Source organism: Melitaea cinxia, chromosome 24, assembly GCF_905220565.1.
Source record: "Melitaea cinxia chromosome 24, ilMelCinx1.1, whole genome shotgun sequence".
Lineage (NCBI taxonomy): Eukaryota > Metazoa > Arthropoda > Insecta > Lepidoptera > Nymphalidae > Melitaea > Melitaea cinxia.
In genome coordinates this window covers 3,153,080-3,168,371 of record NC_059417.1, presented here as the reverse complement: position 1 = coordinate 3,168,371, position 15,292 = coordinate 3,153,080, and the positions used below count along the sequence as shown (strand labels likewise).

Here is a 15,292-nt window from a genome sequence, read left to right as displayed (position 1 = left end):
CGCGTTGATGTCTTATTAAATTACTGCAAATTAGTATCATACACGCCTTTTAGCTTTACGTTATAAAAGAAAAATAATTTATGAAATTTCTTAAGAATGGTCTTAGCAGGACGAATTGAGCTCCAATCTGGATCAGTCCGATTGAAAAAGTACCTCAACATTGTAGAACCATATTTAAATAAGTGTTTCATATTTACAGCGGGGGTAAGTTGGCAATACTGTTTTGATAGTCGGTCCTTGCTGGCATAGCCTACAACAACTACTTACCACCAAGTGGACGTTAATTTTTGAACATCCTAGTGGTATACAATATTATATATATATATATATATATGAAAATTGCTTTCGTTTATTTTATTTATTTTGAAACACCAACTATAACTACACTGCACTTAAATAAACATTAACAAAAAAAAACGTTAAAACTTAAAATTAATTAACAATTTATTGATAGATTATCTACTAATTGTTTTAGTACGCGAGATAGGAAACACACAATAAATATTAGAGACAAAAACTAGTTACAAATTAGATTTAAATCTTAAATTGACTTAAATAAACCGATTATAAAATATCTTTTCTCTTTTCTTCAATATATATATTGAAGAAAAGAGCTCGTTTAGACCTAAATATCGTGCAATAATACTAAATATCATCGTTTTAAAGTGTTGAAAACGTTAAACCTTTGCAAAAGTGGGATAGTCGTAAATATAACAATAATACAATATATTTTTATGTTAGAATAAAAATGTCGTTATCCTAAGAGCTTAAATTGTATTTAGGACGTTTGTTTTGCGATAAATAGCTCAGTAAAAATAATTCTTGCATTCCATTTTTATGTATTATATAATGCTGTTGTTATTTCTATAAATAAAAATGAATCGCTAAATATGTTGTCCCACAAATGGGACGCCTGGGCCGCTAGACTGACAATGTACGAACGATTGCCGGTGGAGGCTAGAGTGAATAGGCATCTTCTAGGCAAGCGCGCACTATCTTAGGCTGCATCTGCACTTACCATCAGGTGAGATCGCAGTCAAGCGCTAGTCTATATATTAAAAAGAAAGACTGGATGAGGATTGCGGAAAACCGGTCTGGCGCGAACTCGGGGAGGCCTACGTCCAGCTGTGGACTGTGATAGGCTGAAGTAGTAGTAGTAAATATGTTGCTAACTGCAAAGCTAAAAATGGACCGATTCTGTTAATTTTCAAAAAAAATTCTATACTTTGTTGAATGTTCATACGAAATGAATAAGAAAATTGTATATCGTAGTGTATTTCCATATACATTGTAGTCCTACCCGTTGAGTGTTAGCCGTTTATTATTTATTTTGAAGAAAAAAATAAAATATAATTTTGATGTTAGCAAATGTGCTATTAGTATTTAAAACATTACTGTCGTCTGTCTAGATTTAAAGTGTAATTATAAATGTTTAAGCAGCGGTCGTTGAACCGGTCGCGATGGTTTTTTGTCGAGCTTTTTTGTGAATTACGTTTACAGATACTGTTCACAGTTTACTGTTAGTATAATGTCTTAGAAAAAAGATTAACTTGTAAGTAAAGAAGGAATATACTATTGTTACTTAATTTGTATCTATCAATATTTTACGACCGCTCTGGTGTAATGGTGCGCGTACCGTGTCGGCGTTGCCTGAAGACCGACGGACGCGGGTAAGATTCCTGCTTGGAGTGGATATTTGTGTTTATACAAATATTTATTTCGGGCCTGGTCGTTAGTCCTTGTGGGTATCCTCACCGTGCCTCGGAAAGCACATTAAGCTGTCGGTCCCGGTTATTGTATGTACACCTGATCGTTACTCATAGTAGGAAATATTATTGGACCGACGGTCTACGTAAGATTGCTGGTGTAGGCTGGATGAGGATTGTGGAAAACCGGGATGTCTGGCGCGAACTTGGAGAGGCTTATGTCCAGCAGTGGAATCCAATAGGCTGAACTGACTGACTAAATGTTGCTATATGACATTGTACTAAAGAAGTTCAAAATAAATTCAAACATAATAAATTTTTCATGTGACATTGGCGAAATCATCTGTGCTCATTTGGCACTATTGAAAGAAGAAGAACATGATAAATGATCATCAAAATAGACTTTCATAGCTAACAAGTATACAAGTATAATTAGCTTGACCACTATCTAGTCTAAACAGCTCGGAATATTCTATATTGTCAATGCTTTTGATTTCTTGTGAGCTTATAGTTTCTTTATACTAATGGGCTGGATTGAGAACACTTTCTTTGTCTTCCTTCTTTTACGACCACCACTCTGATATGTTAAGGCAGGTAGGCGACTATCCGTCGATTCTTGCCCGGGACTAATATTTGTATTTGTAGTAATATTCGTTCTTGCTTTAGCAGTGTATCCTGTGGTTTTCCCCACCTTGCCACTCAAAGCGTACGTTAACGACGTAATGTTATCGATCTCGATTGTTTTCTTACACATCTCCGATTAAGCTCCGACCATTTTTCTCGATAAGACAAAGAAGTCAGCAATGGGACCTCACAGATTGATTTAGCTCAGATTCAAGTTAGTATTTGTAATTATCTCTGTAATATGTATGTAGAACTTCTCTCTTGTAAATTTGCAGATAGGATAACCACTAGATACAATATGTGCATCCAATCCTAACTTATCCTATGATAAATTGGAGTTGGGAATTAGTCGACTTTTATCGAAGCTTCTATAACTTCCATGTTTAGTTTTTCGTCTGTGTTACACTTTGTAGTAATGTGCCATCTCTAAAACAGCGTTTTCTCAATGTCACAGAGTATAAAAAAAACTAGTATTAGTAAAATGACGTAATTTTTTAACGCGGTAGCCGTTTCTAGTTCTTAATAGCGGCGCCAAGGCACTTATCGCTGTGAATAATGTTTAAAAGAAACGCGTGGAATAAATTTATACGCCAAAAAAATTAGATATACTTTACAAGCGGTATTAAAATGCAATTTCAAAAATTTATATAAGTGTTTTTTTTAATGGAATGTTTTACAAAAAATATTAAGTATGATTTTTATTTTACGTTTTGAACGACTATTATATTTTTTAATTCGTTTTTTAAAAGAAACAAAATACTAATTTAATCATTAAATAAAATAATAGTCAATAAATTTAATAATTAAATAAATATAAATAAAATTAAAAAAAATAATAATAATTAAGTTGTATTTGTATATTTTATACATTTTTCCGTGGTAGAAATATGGAATCTGTGTAGGTTCGTATGTCGTAACAGCCTTTAATAAATCACTGATATTCTAATGAAGGCAATACGTATAAGTACATTATGTACAAAATATTTTGTAGTGAGGAAATCATGACTTATTCCAATACTAAAACTTTTTTTAATCGACTTCAAAAAAAGTAGGTTCATAACTTTTTACTGGGTGTACCGATTTTGATGATGCATATTATAATCAAAACCTGGTGCTTGTCACGTGGTCCCATTTAAACTTAATCGAAATCTGACTATTACTTTTTAAAGTTCTACTTCATGATTTAATTAACTGTTTTAACAAGTAATAACTTGTCGATGTAATTGAAGTTGGTTTCTTAACGCGAATCCCTACTAATATTATGAATCTGAATGTAAGTTTGTTTACTACTATTTAACGTACACATATTGTTGGAGGCATAAGAAGTAACATAGGATACTTTTTATTAAAAAAAGCAAATTTTTTTACGAAAGATAAAATCTCTCTATTTATTTAACGGCTTCAATGCGAGCGAAGTCGCAGGTAAGAGCTAGTATACCATAATAATAAACAGGGTTGAAACATTAGTTATCAAGCAATAAATGTAGTCTAAATATTGACTCACGAAATTTTTCACCGCAATTAATCGCCTACGTAATACAACAAGATCACTGATAATAATGTTAATACCTTAAGACGAGACATCACGACCTTGGAATTCCTAACCGACAAAATATAAATTATATGATACGCAACTTTATGGCCTATGAAATAGAGATCAAAGTTCACTTCATAAACAATGTGATGACATGGTGACTTGGACTAATTAATAAGGAATTCATTGTTTATATATTTTTTTTGTTCTCATTTCCGATTACAGTTATAATTTTTTTTTGTTTTTATTCTTATACAAACAAAAAGTATCTACATACGTGAAATTACGAAACTTTTACTGTTAGACCTTCAGTGTGTAGGGAGGAAATTCATTTTTTTATTAATTTCAGAATAAACGATTGTATAATGTGGCACCTTGGAACTTAAGAAGCAGACCGATGACGGGATAACCATCTAACCGCTGGCTTTGAAACACACAGGCCGAAGACGGGCAGCAGCGTCTTAGGTGCGACAAAGCCAGCCCTGCGGTCACCAACCCGCCTGCCCAGCGTGGTGACTATGGGCAACACACATGAGTTCACGCATTTTTGGCGTGAACTTGTGGAGGCCTATGTCTAGCAGTTGACTGCAATAGGCTGGAATGATGATGATGATGATGATAATGTGGCAAATAATAAACAAGAAATCTTTGCCTATTCATTTAGAACATAAAAACGTTATGATAAAAATAAGTTAAATGATACTCTATTTAAATGAATATTTATTTCGGTATTTTTTACCTGTTTAATTTAAAAAAAAATAGGATAAAACCTTCTTTTAAGAGTTATTCCGTCAGTAGACTCCGGTCCCTTCCATAACAATAATAGCAAAATAAATGAAGTATAAAGGTAACAACAAAGAAAACAATATGAATATATTCATAATCATTTATTAACCCAAATACTTTAGTGTTTTAAAACATCAACGTCATATGAAACACAAGTTTTATGAAAAAGCAGCTTTAGAAATGGCAACAGTTCAGTACGGAAATGAAATTAATAACGATAAACTTAAAATGCTATAGTTATTTGATTTAATGGCCTACGACTCATCCGCAACGCCTATAATGCTGCAGATTTTCGTGGATGGCAGTAACTACTATCGAATACTGTAACAGATGATTCAGAAGCACTTCGCAATTTCAGCTTAACTTTTGTAATCCTATGTGATTGTTTCGAGTACTATCAATAACACAAACTAAGAGACGTTTTAATTGCACAGATGTTCGAAAAACAATAGCACAGTGCTAAGAAAATGACGGAAAATTTGAAACAATTGTTTATTTTACTTCGTCCGTAAGCCGTAACAAATGATTCGTCACCTATGTTGCCATTCCCATCGAGTTTTAAAACGAGTTACTCAATTTGTCTATATTCTTATAGGGTTCCAAGATCCATGAGAAAATAAATACTAATAGAACCTTGTCGTTATAAATCCGATGTCATTTTTAATCATAATAAATAAAATTTATAAATTGCGAACTATTTACGCGATTATGCGCTACATAATCGCTAACAATTGTTTTTTAAAGACAGCGACTATTGTACATGTATTAAATTCATTTAGAAGTCAAAATCAATTCTCCACAACTCTGCACAATTATCGTTATCGCAAAAATATTTTGCATGAAATTTAGCTAGTATTAAAATTTCTTATGCCACTGTTACCGTTCTCTCTTTAAAAAACCAAATGTATTGAATTGTATACGAAAAATTTAAGAGAAAACCGCAAGAAATACAGATTATTGGCAAATTATTTAATATAGGACTGCCAGTAGCAACCTTAAAATATGTATAAATACTATTTGTTTCTGGTCTGAGTGTATAACCTTGTGGGATCCCCTTCCATGCCTCAGAGAACACTTAAAGTACTCGATCTAGCAATCATCATTCGTGATAGAGAAGTTGTCTGCTACCTCACAGTGCATTAGTATGATGGGATAAGCACCAACTATTCTCCTATCTCTATATACAGAAGAACTTTTTGCCCAGCAGTGGAATGTTTATGACTGATCCAACTCAGTTGAAGTGAGAAATAAAATTAAGGTACTGTCATTAAAACTACAAACAAACAAACGGGTTACAAAACATCTTATCAGCTTATCAAGATATCAGATCACCTTCATCGTAACCTGATTACACAGCTAAATTAAATTTTTGTAATATCTTAAACAGGTGCCACCTTTTTTCTAAAACCAACTCGCAAACATGCGTTGTCAAAAGACTTTAATTTTATGTAAATACTTGACGAAATGCGTGGTCGTTTGTGTTTTGTTTGTATAAATGTTTTATAATTTACCAAAAATAGTAAGACATCTCAAATTATAATTTTAGACTACAAATTCCGTATCTAAATACGTGTGATTTCGTTTTTGTCGGTAATTTTGTTTACTAAGTATATATAAATAAAAATGAACCGCTAATTGTGTTGCTAACCAAAACTCAAGAACGATGAGGCAGATTAGTTTTATTTTTCTAAGTTTCCTTATACCTTGTAGAGGTTTTGCGGTGTGGATATGTTCTTAAATTACGTGAAAAATTAAAATAAAAACAACAATTATTGTAACTTGTGAAGTTAGTCGTTTAATAGTTTACAAGACGAAGACAGCGCGGTCAAGTAGACAGACGTCTGTAGAATCAGCTTATTATTTTATTAACAACAAGCTGTGCCCATGACTTCGTCCGCTTGGAATTTAACAAAAAAGTTATTGTTCAGTTCGCAGAGTTATAAAATAAATAAATTTCTAAAATAAAAGTAGCCTTAGTTACTCCTTATTACATCAGCTATCTGCCAGTGAAAGTGTCGTCAAAATCGGTCCAGCCGTTTCGGAGATTAGCCGGAACAAACAGACAGATAGACAGACAAAAATTGTAAAAAATGTTATTTTGGTATATGTACCATTTATACATCAATATGTATTTAGTAAAAAGCGGTTATTTTAATATTACACACAGACACTCCAATTTTATTAATTTGTATAAAGTATTAGATGTATTGTCTTATTTTTAAAGATATTTTTTAAATAATTATTACTTCTTAAAAAAAAGTACAATGTAACTCAGAGACCGCCCATCATTTAGAGGTTAGCATATTTTAAGAGAGCCTTATCTTTTAATCTGCTTAGCACAGTTCTATATCTTCCAAATGAATAGACCTTGTCAGATAGGTTATAAAGATATGAATAAATTAAATGCAACATCGCAGAATCTCATTTCGTAAGTATTAATTTATTTATGCGGAAAAAAGTAACAATAAAAACTTGAAATACATTTTTAAAATTTCAAATACATATGTATGTATATAAAATATGTGTTAGCTAATGATAGCGGGAACAAAGTGTATTTTTATTTATTTTATTTATTTATGTATACTCTTGCACACCAATACATAATTGACAAAATACAGAATTATTTAAGTAACACAGTTGCATCAGTTGCAACAGGCAGCCTTATCGCTAATACAGCGATTACTTATAGGCAATCTTTGGGCAGAGGACTGATATAGAAAGTATTACATTATTATTAAAGTGTAATTATAACTTATTTGATTATTTTACGTATGAAACTTACAATAAGACACAATAAGATATTTTAAATTGACTATACATAGTTATTTTAAAGTAACGTAAAGAATTTTTAAGTAAATAGCAAAATTAGTCGAGAATTAAAACGTGAAGTAGAATGAGAAAAAAAAACCCGAAGGTTAATGGAAAATGCTAATTATTTTTTTCGTAGACTTATTCTGCACTATTTGATTCGACATTAAAAGTAATAAACTGTATAATTTTTGTCATCCCAAAAGTTATTAAATTAAAATGTTTAAATCCGTAAAAATAGCCTTAGGGAGCTTATGTTTGTATTTTTTTTTTTTTTTGTAAATCATTGTAAATAATCAAAAATAAAAATAAGTGTAAACGCTTTTATAGCATAGCTTACATTAAAGCCTATAAAAGAAACAACATTAAACAATGTTCGTAAAACAATTAATTAATTTATTATAATTATAATTATAGCGATTCCAATTTTTTGTATAATAATATACAATAAAAACAGTACAAAACTATATAACTAAATAATAATATAGAGAATCTTTTATGTACATCTTCACATTTCATGTAGCGTAAGATTTGAGTGTCAAAATCAACGAAAAACGAAACAGTAAAAATCGAAAACATTACTTTTTATACTATTTAAGTTGTCAAAATTTTATATTTATGAGTCATAAAAAATTACAAGTACCTACAACGATTTTAGTAAACCTACTTTATTAATTTTTAAACATTAGTTAAATAAGCGGTAGTTAACCTTTTTTGTTTTCAAGTTGTTAAATTTTTTATTATATTTATGAAATGGATTTCGTAAGTTTCGCAACCTACACAAGCTATTAATATGTAAGCTTAATAGGTAAAGCTTAGTAGATTTCAACATACATGATATTAATTGTAAATATATTTGTAGTTTAAATAAACTTAAATCTCAAAGAACATACGTAATTTAGATCAAGATTTCACAAAATATAAAACCTCTTAACGTATTTTTAAACCTGAATAATTTAATACTCAACATTTAAATAGCCTTGAAAAAAATATCACAGATCAGACTAATTCCGCCCAGCTACCTAACGCTAAAAGATATGACCTAGGCGGCTATTAGCTCTTGAGACCTAATTTTGTATATAAAATATGTAGGTAATAAAATGTTTAGCTTGTTTGATCGCTTAACCGAGAGGTATGTAACGTATTTATCCCACTTTATTTTACTACCGCAATACAAATGCACAGCAGAAAAATGACCTTCTTTTCTTGCTCGAAATCTAAAGCAGCCTAACTGCAGTAGTAACTAAACCTTACAGAAGATCATAGCCAAATATTACTACCATCAAGTAGAATATGGAAAGGAAGGTAGTCAAATCTCCTAGGGAGGCTAGGAGGTAGGATCGGAAACGCGCTTGTAAGATGCTTCTGGTATTGCAAGTTTCCATAAGCTTACCATCACGTGAACCAAACCCTTGTTTGCCATTCTTATAGTAAAAAAAAGGAACAGTCCTATTCATTCCAGATGACAACATCAGAATAACATTTTAGTTGATTTTTGGTTCGAGGAATAACCCTGCAATAGTTTTATTTGTTGGTGACACGCTAACAACCATTTAAAATAGTGTGTCTGTGATTTTGCTTACTAGGAAAAGATTACTCGCAAAATTCGTGTTCAGTTGATGTCAAAATTTCATCACTAGTTAACCGAAGACAGATTTATGAAACCGGCTGAAAGTGGTTCATTAAGCAATTTTTGAAAAGTGAAAATGATCTTGTTCAGAATCTGAAATAGCCTTACTGTAGAAGTACCATAATCTGGTAAGACGTCACGGCCAACGATCACTTCTCTCAAGAAGTATTATATTCTTGTGAAGAATAAAGTAGCCAGAGTAGGTGGAAGTGCTTTATTGACAGCGAGAGTAGAATCGGATACGAGCCTTTGATGCTACTGATGTTGCAGTATCTACAGTCTATAGTAATCACTTACCATCAAGTGAACCGTATTATACCTGTTTGCCATTCCAGTAGTAAAAAAACAAGTGTTCTACTTTTGGTATTCTATTTTATACCTCGTGTTTGTCTATTAAACCTTAAATAATCCAAAATATCTCAAATATACAATATATAACTTAATTAATATAGACACTATTGAGAAATAACAACTTTATACCGTTAAAATTTTTGCGTCTCAAATTCGACGACATTTGAAACTTGAAAGGTCTTTGTTGTAACTTACCAGATGACCATATTCATTTACACTCAAATCTTAAAAAGTTATACGATTATCTATCTTACTGTTAAGAAAATAAGGTTGTTGTTGTTTTTAACGATTAATAATAAAAATCTCTGTCGAAATGTTCAGTTCCTCGTAAATCTAAAGGAATTCGACGTTTAGTATTCGAATGATTTATAACTGAACGTTTATTATATTTCCGATCGAATCTGCGTCCGGTCGTTCCCAAAAAAAAATTGACATATTTTTAGGTAAAATTAATTCCCTTCCTTTAATGCCCTTCCTGTTGCCTGAAAACGATTCTGATACAGTATTCAAAGGTAAAACGGGGTATGTAACATGTTTGTATTTCGTGACTTCGAAACTATTGCAAGCACTGGATGGTACAAACCGTTTGATATAATAACCTCGCATAAACTTTAGTGTATCTGTCACCAAGGCTTGCAATAATTCGAAAATATCGGGAATTCGAAAGGAGAAAAATAAACATCCGATTTTTTTTCTATGATCACAGTTAAAACAGTTATATTATTTAAGTATAATGAAATAACTTTTTGGAATGATGAGTCCTCCCGTGACCATGGTTGCTGTAAAGTAACCGAGGTAGGGCACAGCAGGAATTTCCTGCTCAAAATATGGAGCAGCCCGACTGGGGTAGTACCTTACAGAAGATCACAGCAAAATAATATTGTTTTCAAGCAGTATTGTGTTCCTGTTGGTGAGTAAGGTAACCAGAGCTCCTGGGGGGATTGGGGATTGGGTCGGCAACGCGCTTGCGATGCTTCTGGTGTTGCAGGTGTCTATAAGCTACGGTAATCGCTTACCATCAGGTGAGCCGTACGCTTGTTTGCCGACCTAGTGACATAAAAAAAAAAAAAAAAAATAACCGAAACGTCGAACATCTAAATAACTTAATAAACCACGATAAAATCCGAAAAAGTTGTTTCATTGTAATGAGTGAAATTCGCGTAAACAGTAGGAAAAAATAAATTAAGTATAAATAATAGTAGGAAACAATAATTTAAGAAAGAATTACTTTATTCGAGTAGCTTTCGAAAGCACTTTTGTATCATTTTATAAATTAAAGCTATATTTGTTGCTATGTTTATATTGAAATAATTAAATTAAGTTAAAAGTGAAGTCTACACCGATTCGGAATGTAAATTCTGCAGAAAAAAAAATCGGCAAAAAACTCCGCAGTTACTCTTAAAGAAAAAACTGTGTTTTATTATAATTTAATTAATTTTTAATCTTTACTTTTAATTAAACGTATTTGTAATAAAAGTCACCTTATTATCGTAATCATTGTCGTTTGTAATCAATCCATCGCAAACTGTCGAAATATCGTGAACTGGTATAAAACCTTCATACGTCATATTGAATTTCTTTCATCTGGCATTGCGTCCTAAAAAATATAACAATAACGTAACCTTATCTATGTTTTCTGTTCGCCAATTAAGAACGGTTCACAATTTTACGGTTTGAAATGATGGATCGTAAACTCACGTTCAAAATGTTACGCTGACATATAAATTGAAGATTGAGAAAGTGATATCCATACTTATATTTAAAGCTAAAAGTTTTGTTTGTTTGTATGTGTGTTTGAACGCGATAATTTCAGGAACTAGTGATTTAAATTGAAAGATTGAGGAAGGTTATAGGCTATATTAATTTTAGTATTTTTTTTCTCAAATTAACGCGGTTTAAACAACGGGGTGCAGCTAGTTCTAGATAGGTATGTGTGTTCAAAATAATAATAATATCGTTAAAATCGTTCCTCTATCCACGCGTTTGATGATTTTTTATTAATCGAAAGGTGGTCATAGTCATGTGGTCTCATTTAAATTTGATCGAGATCCGATGACTGCTTTTTGAGTAATCTTTGATAACGCGTATTTACTTGACTATTTTATGGTCTACCTACGTTGTATTATATACGCAGTGTGGGACGTCCCCCGCCCCGTTGGACCGACGATCTACGTAGGATTGCCGGTGTAGGCTGGATGAGGATTGCGGAAAACCGGGATGTCTGGCGCGAACTTGGGGAGGCCTATGTCCAGCTGTGGACTGCAGTAGGCTGAGCTGACTGACTGACTAACTACGTTGTATTACTTGTTGATGTAATTGAAGTCGGTTTTGTTTTTCGTTTGCGAGCAAACACAATTATTGACCTAATTAATACAAACTGAACTTGAATATTTAAACAACACATTCTACATTGTAAAAATTATCTTTAATAGCCTTTAAAACACCCTCTTATATTGAAACATTAACGTTATTTATGATTACATTTAGTTTTTAGAACACTGCCCTTGGAATTACCATAACAGAAATGACAAATTGATATGAGAATTGGGGTAAATATTTTTAAGATAACATGTGTTATACAAATGTGAGTGATAAATATACTTCATTGGCGGAGTGCCTAGTGCCCTATCAATGATTCTTTTATTGGCTCGATGGTATTTTTTACGGTTATTTCTTTAAAAGTAACAAAATACTTATGAACTACAGATTAAATAATGTACGAAATCATTTTAGCGAAGAGATCTTATCATTTTACAAATGACTTTTTTTTCATAAATGTTTGCTCGTAAGGAAAAAAAACCCGCCTTCAATTTACATCTTCAAGTAATACAACGTATGTAGTCGAAAAAATTGTCAATTAAATACGCAATAATAATATATTTAATAATAAGAGATAACTCAAAATATACTTGTACGGATCTCGCATAAACTTAAACGGACGCATGACAACGAATCATGAAAATCGGAACATCCAGTAAAAAGGGAACAAGCTTAACAAAAACAAAACTTTTTATAAATTCGTTTAAAAATATTAAGTATATAAAATTGAATGGATAACAACCGTTTACATCATATTATTATTAATAATGGATACTCTTGATACAATTTGATTGTAAGTTAATATTTAAACGACCTTATATGAATAACGACTAATATTTTTGTCAGTTTATTGAACACAAGAAAAGGAAATAATTGATTGATTGATTCGTCAATTGATCAAAAGGACAATTGATGTCGGTGATTCAAAAATAAACGGTAAAATGTTACATACCTATGTGCATGTCTTAGAGCGACAAAAAAGCGTAAAGTCTGCCTGATAGTAAGCGATTACCGTAGCTTATGCACGCCTGTAATATCGGATGCATCATAACATATCCTATAATCCTATCTACAATGAAAAAACAATCCTCAGGATTTCTGGCTAACTTACACACCTTCATCATCATTTCAGCCTATTACAGTCCACTTCTGGACATGGGCAAACACGCTGGGCAGGCGGGTTGGTGACCGCAGGGTTGGCTTTGTCGCGCCGAAGACGCTGCTGCCCGTCTTCGTCCTGTGTATTTCAAAACCAGCAGTTGGATGGGTATCCCGCCATCGGTCGGCTTTTTAAGTACCAAGGTGGTAGTGGAACTGTGTTATAGGAAGAGAAGGGGTGGCTATATTCTTAATGCCGTAACCACGCAAACCTTAAACAACAGTATTATTTGGTTGTATTGTTCTTTAGGGGTAAGATACTTTTCCGTTTAGGCTGCTTTAGATTTAAGCAAGACGTTACCTGCTATGCCCTACCCTGTAGATCAATACCTCATTAATCCATCAAGGCTGTTTTTTTTTAATTTGTCATACTTAGAAGAATGGTTTATATTGTGCAGTATTATTTATTATTTACAGCTTAGATCTCAATTAAATAATAAATAAGTGTGATTTATAAGAATATTATTTTAATTAACTCCAATCAGTCACATTAGAAGTGAAAGTATTGAAGTAATTGTTTTCTTATCAGTTTTACGATTATTCCACAAGTAGGTCAATGTGCTGTGGATTTAAATATTTACAGAAGTGGCATTTCTTTTATTTAATTAAGAAACTAGATTATTTTTACAGGTTAATTCAATGTTTTATCTATACGTATTATATTCTGTATTTATCTGTAGACTCAAGTAACAAATAAAGTCTTTTATAACGTAAGTGATTTGCAATTCTGAACAATTGATGTTCTTATACAAATTTTATTTTTATTTTTCGACTGTCCCTACGTATAATATCGAAATTGAAAAAAGGCACTTTACATTTTTTACGCTGAATGATTTGTTAAGTATCGATATTGAGTATAAGCTCATGAAATGTGTGATTTTATGTGTATTTTATAGCATTTTCTCTTTTTTCTTTGAAAATATACATAAAAAGTAGTTTTTTCATGCAATAAAAAAAATAGAGAATTTTCAGTTTCGATACTGTACGTAGGGACAGTCGTTTTCTTGCTTAAAAGATACTCTTTTGTTTATACACAATAACATTTCAGTAACATTGTATATGAAAAAACCTGTAGAACAGGCTCTGTACTATTAGTATTGCAGTCAAAATCCTTTAGAGAATGTAACCTCAAATGGACCTAACCTCAGATGGATGGAGGAAATAATTGACAAGATTTGTACCTGGCTCCCGGACCATTTCGTTATGTTAGAAAATATAACACAAATATTTTTAAAATACGGACACATAAGAATTAAAAAAATATCGTATATTTATGTGTGTATGTGTGTGTGTGTGCGTGCGTAATCATTATTGTTAAAGAGTGTGTAATCTGTGTGTATACGCGACCTGAGCTCAAACGATATTTTAAATTGGCACTAATCTTAGATTCCGCGTAACGTGTGTTTTGATTGACTCGTTAATTAGTGTTAACATATTTTCAATTGAAACTTCAAAATAAATATTATTCTAACTTCGTAATGACTAGTACTTCATTGGAGTTTAATTCTTTAAGAAATACGGTCATTTTGTTTGTTAAAGTTTTGCTTAGTTGTAAAAAAATTATCATTCGTAAAATTTTTTTTGCGTACCACTTATGTATTTGTTTTGATTTTACTACCCTATTTTTTTTTTAATTATAAGTTAAGAAATGACCAGTGCGTGTCTTATAGGTTTCAAGTCCTAAGTCATCTTTTAAACGTGACATGGTTATAGGTGCCATTTTCATATCGCAAGATAAAATCTTTTGCTTTCGGACAAGATTTATTCGAATTCTTTCCCTTACTGCTTTAATCGCCTTTTTCGCACGAACACTATGTGGACGGCCAGATCTTTTTCTGTCACAAGGTTTCATTGTCAATAGCCCGGTACATAAACATGTGATTATTATCAAGCGCATGGAGAGTTTTAAAAATTGTATATGGCTCCATACCTACTTTGTGTAATGCAATGACAGCGATTCGGTTCTCTTTATCACCCCACCCCATTTTAATCTCAAAAAATATTTTACAATGTAAAATAAAAAAATTAAAAAATTCAAATGTTGTATTTTTTTTTTTAATTGTTACAGTATTTATGGCCAGTCTATGTATTTATTAACTAGAAATGTCGGAAGCTTAAATATTTTATATAGAAGATCCTTATTAATATTATAAATGCGAAAGTAACTCTGTCTGTCTGTCGCGCTTTTACGACTAATGAACCAATTTAATAGTCTAGATAGTCTTGAGCCTGAGAAAGCACATAGGCTAGTTTTTAATGCGAAAAAGGGGTGTAGGGGGTGGGGATAAAAAGTTGTATGGAAGTATAGTCATTTTTAGAGCTAGAAGCTTGAAACTTATTTTTTAGACCGTTGATTCGATATAAATAAATATGACA

At 31.8% G+C, this 15,292-nt stretch overlaps 1 protein-coding gene across 1 annotated transcript in view; it reads left to right on the top strand.

Annotated features, from left to right (window-relative positions):
- The window catches only part of LOC123665669 (uncharacterized peptidase C1-like protein F26E4.3), a 68,220-nt gene that overhangs the window by 11,844 nt on the left and 41,084 nt on the right, over positions 1–15,292 (top strand). The window lies entirely within an intron of this gene.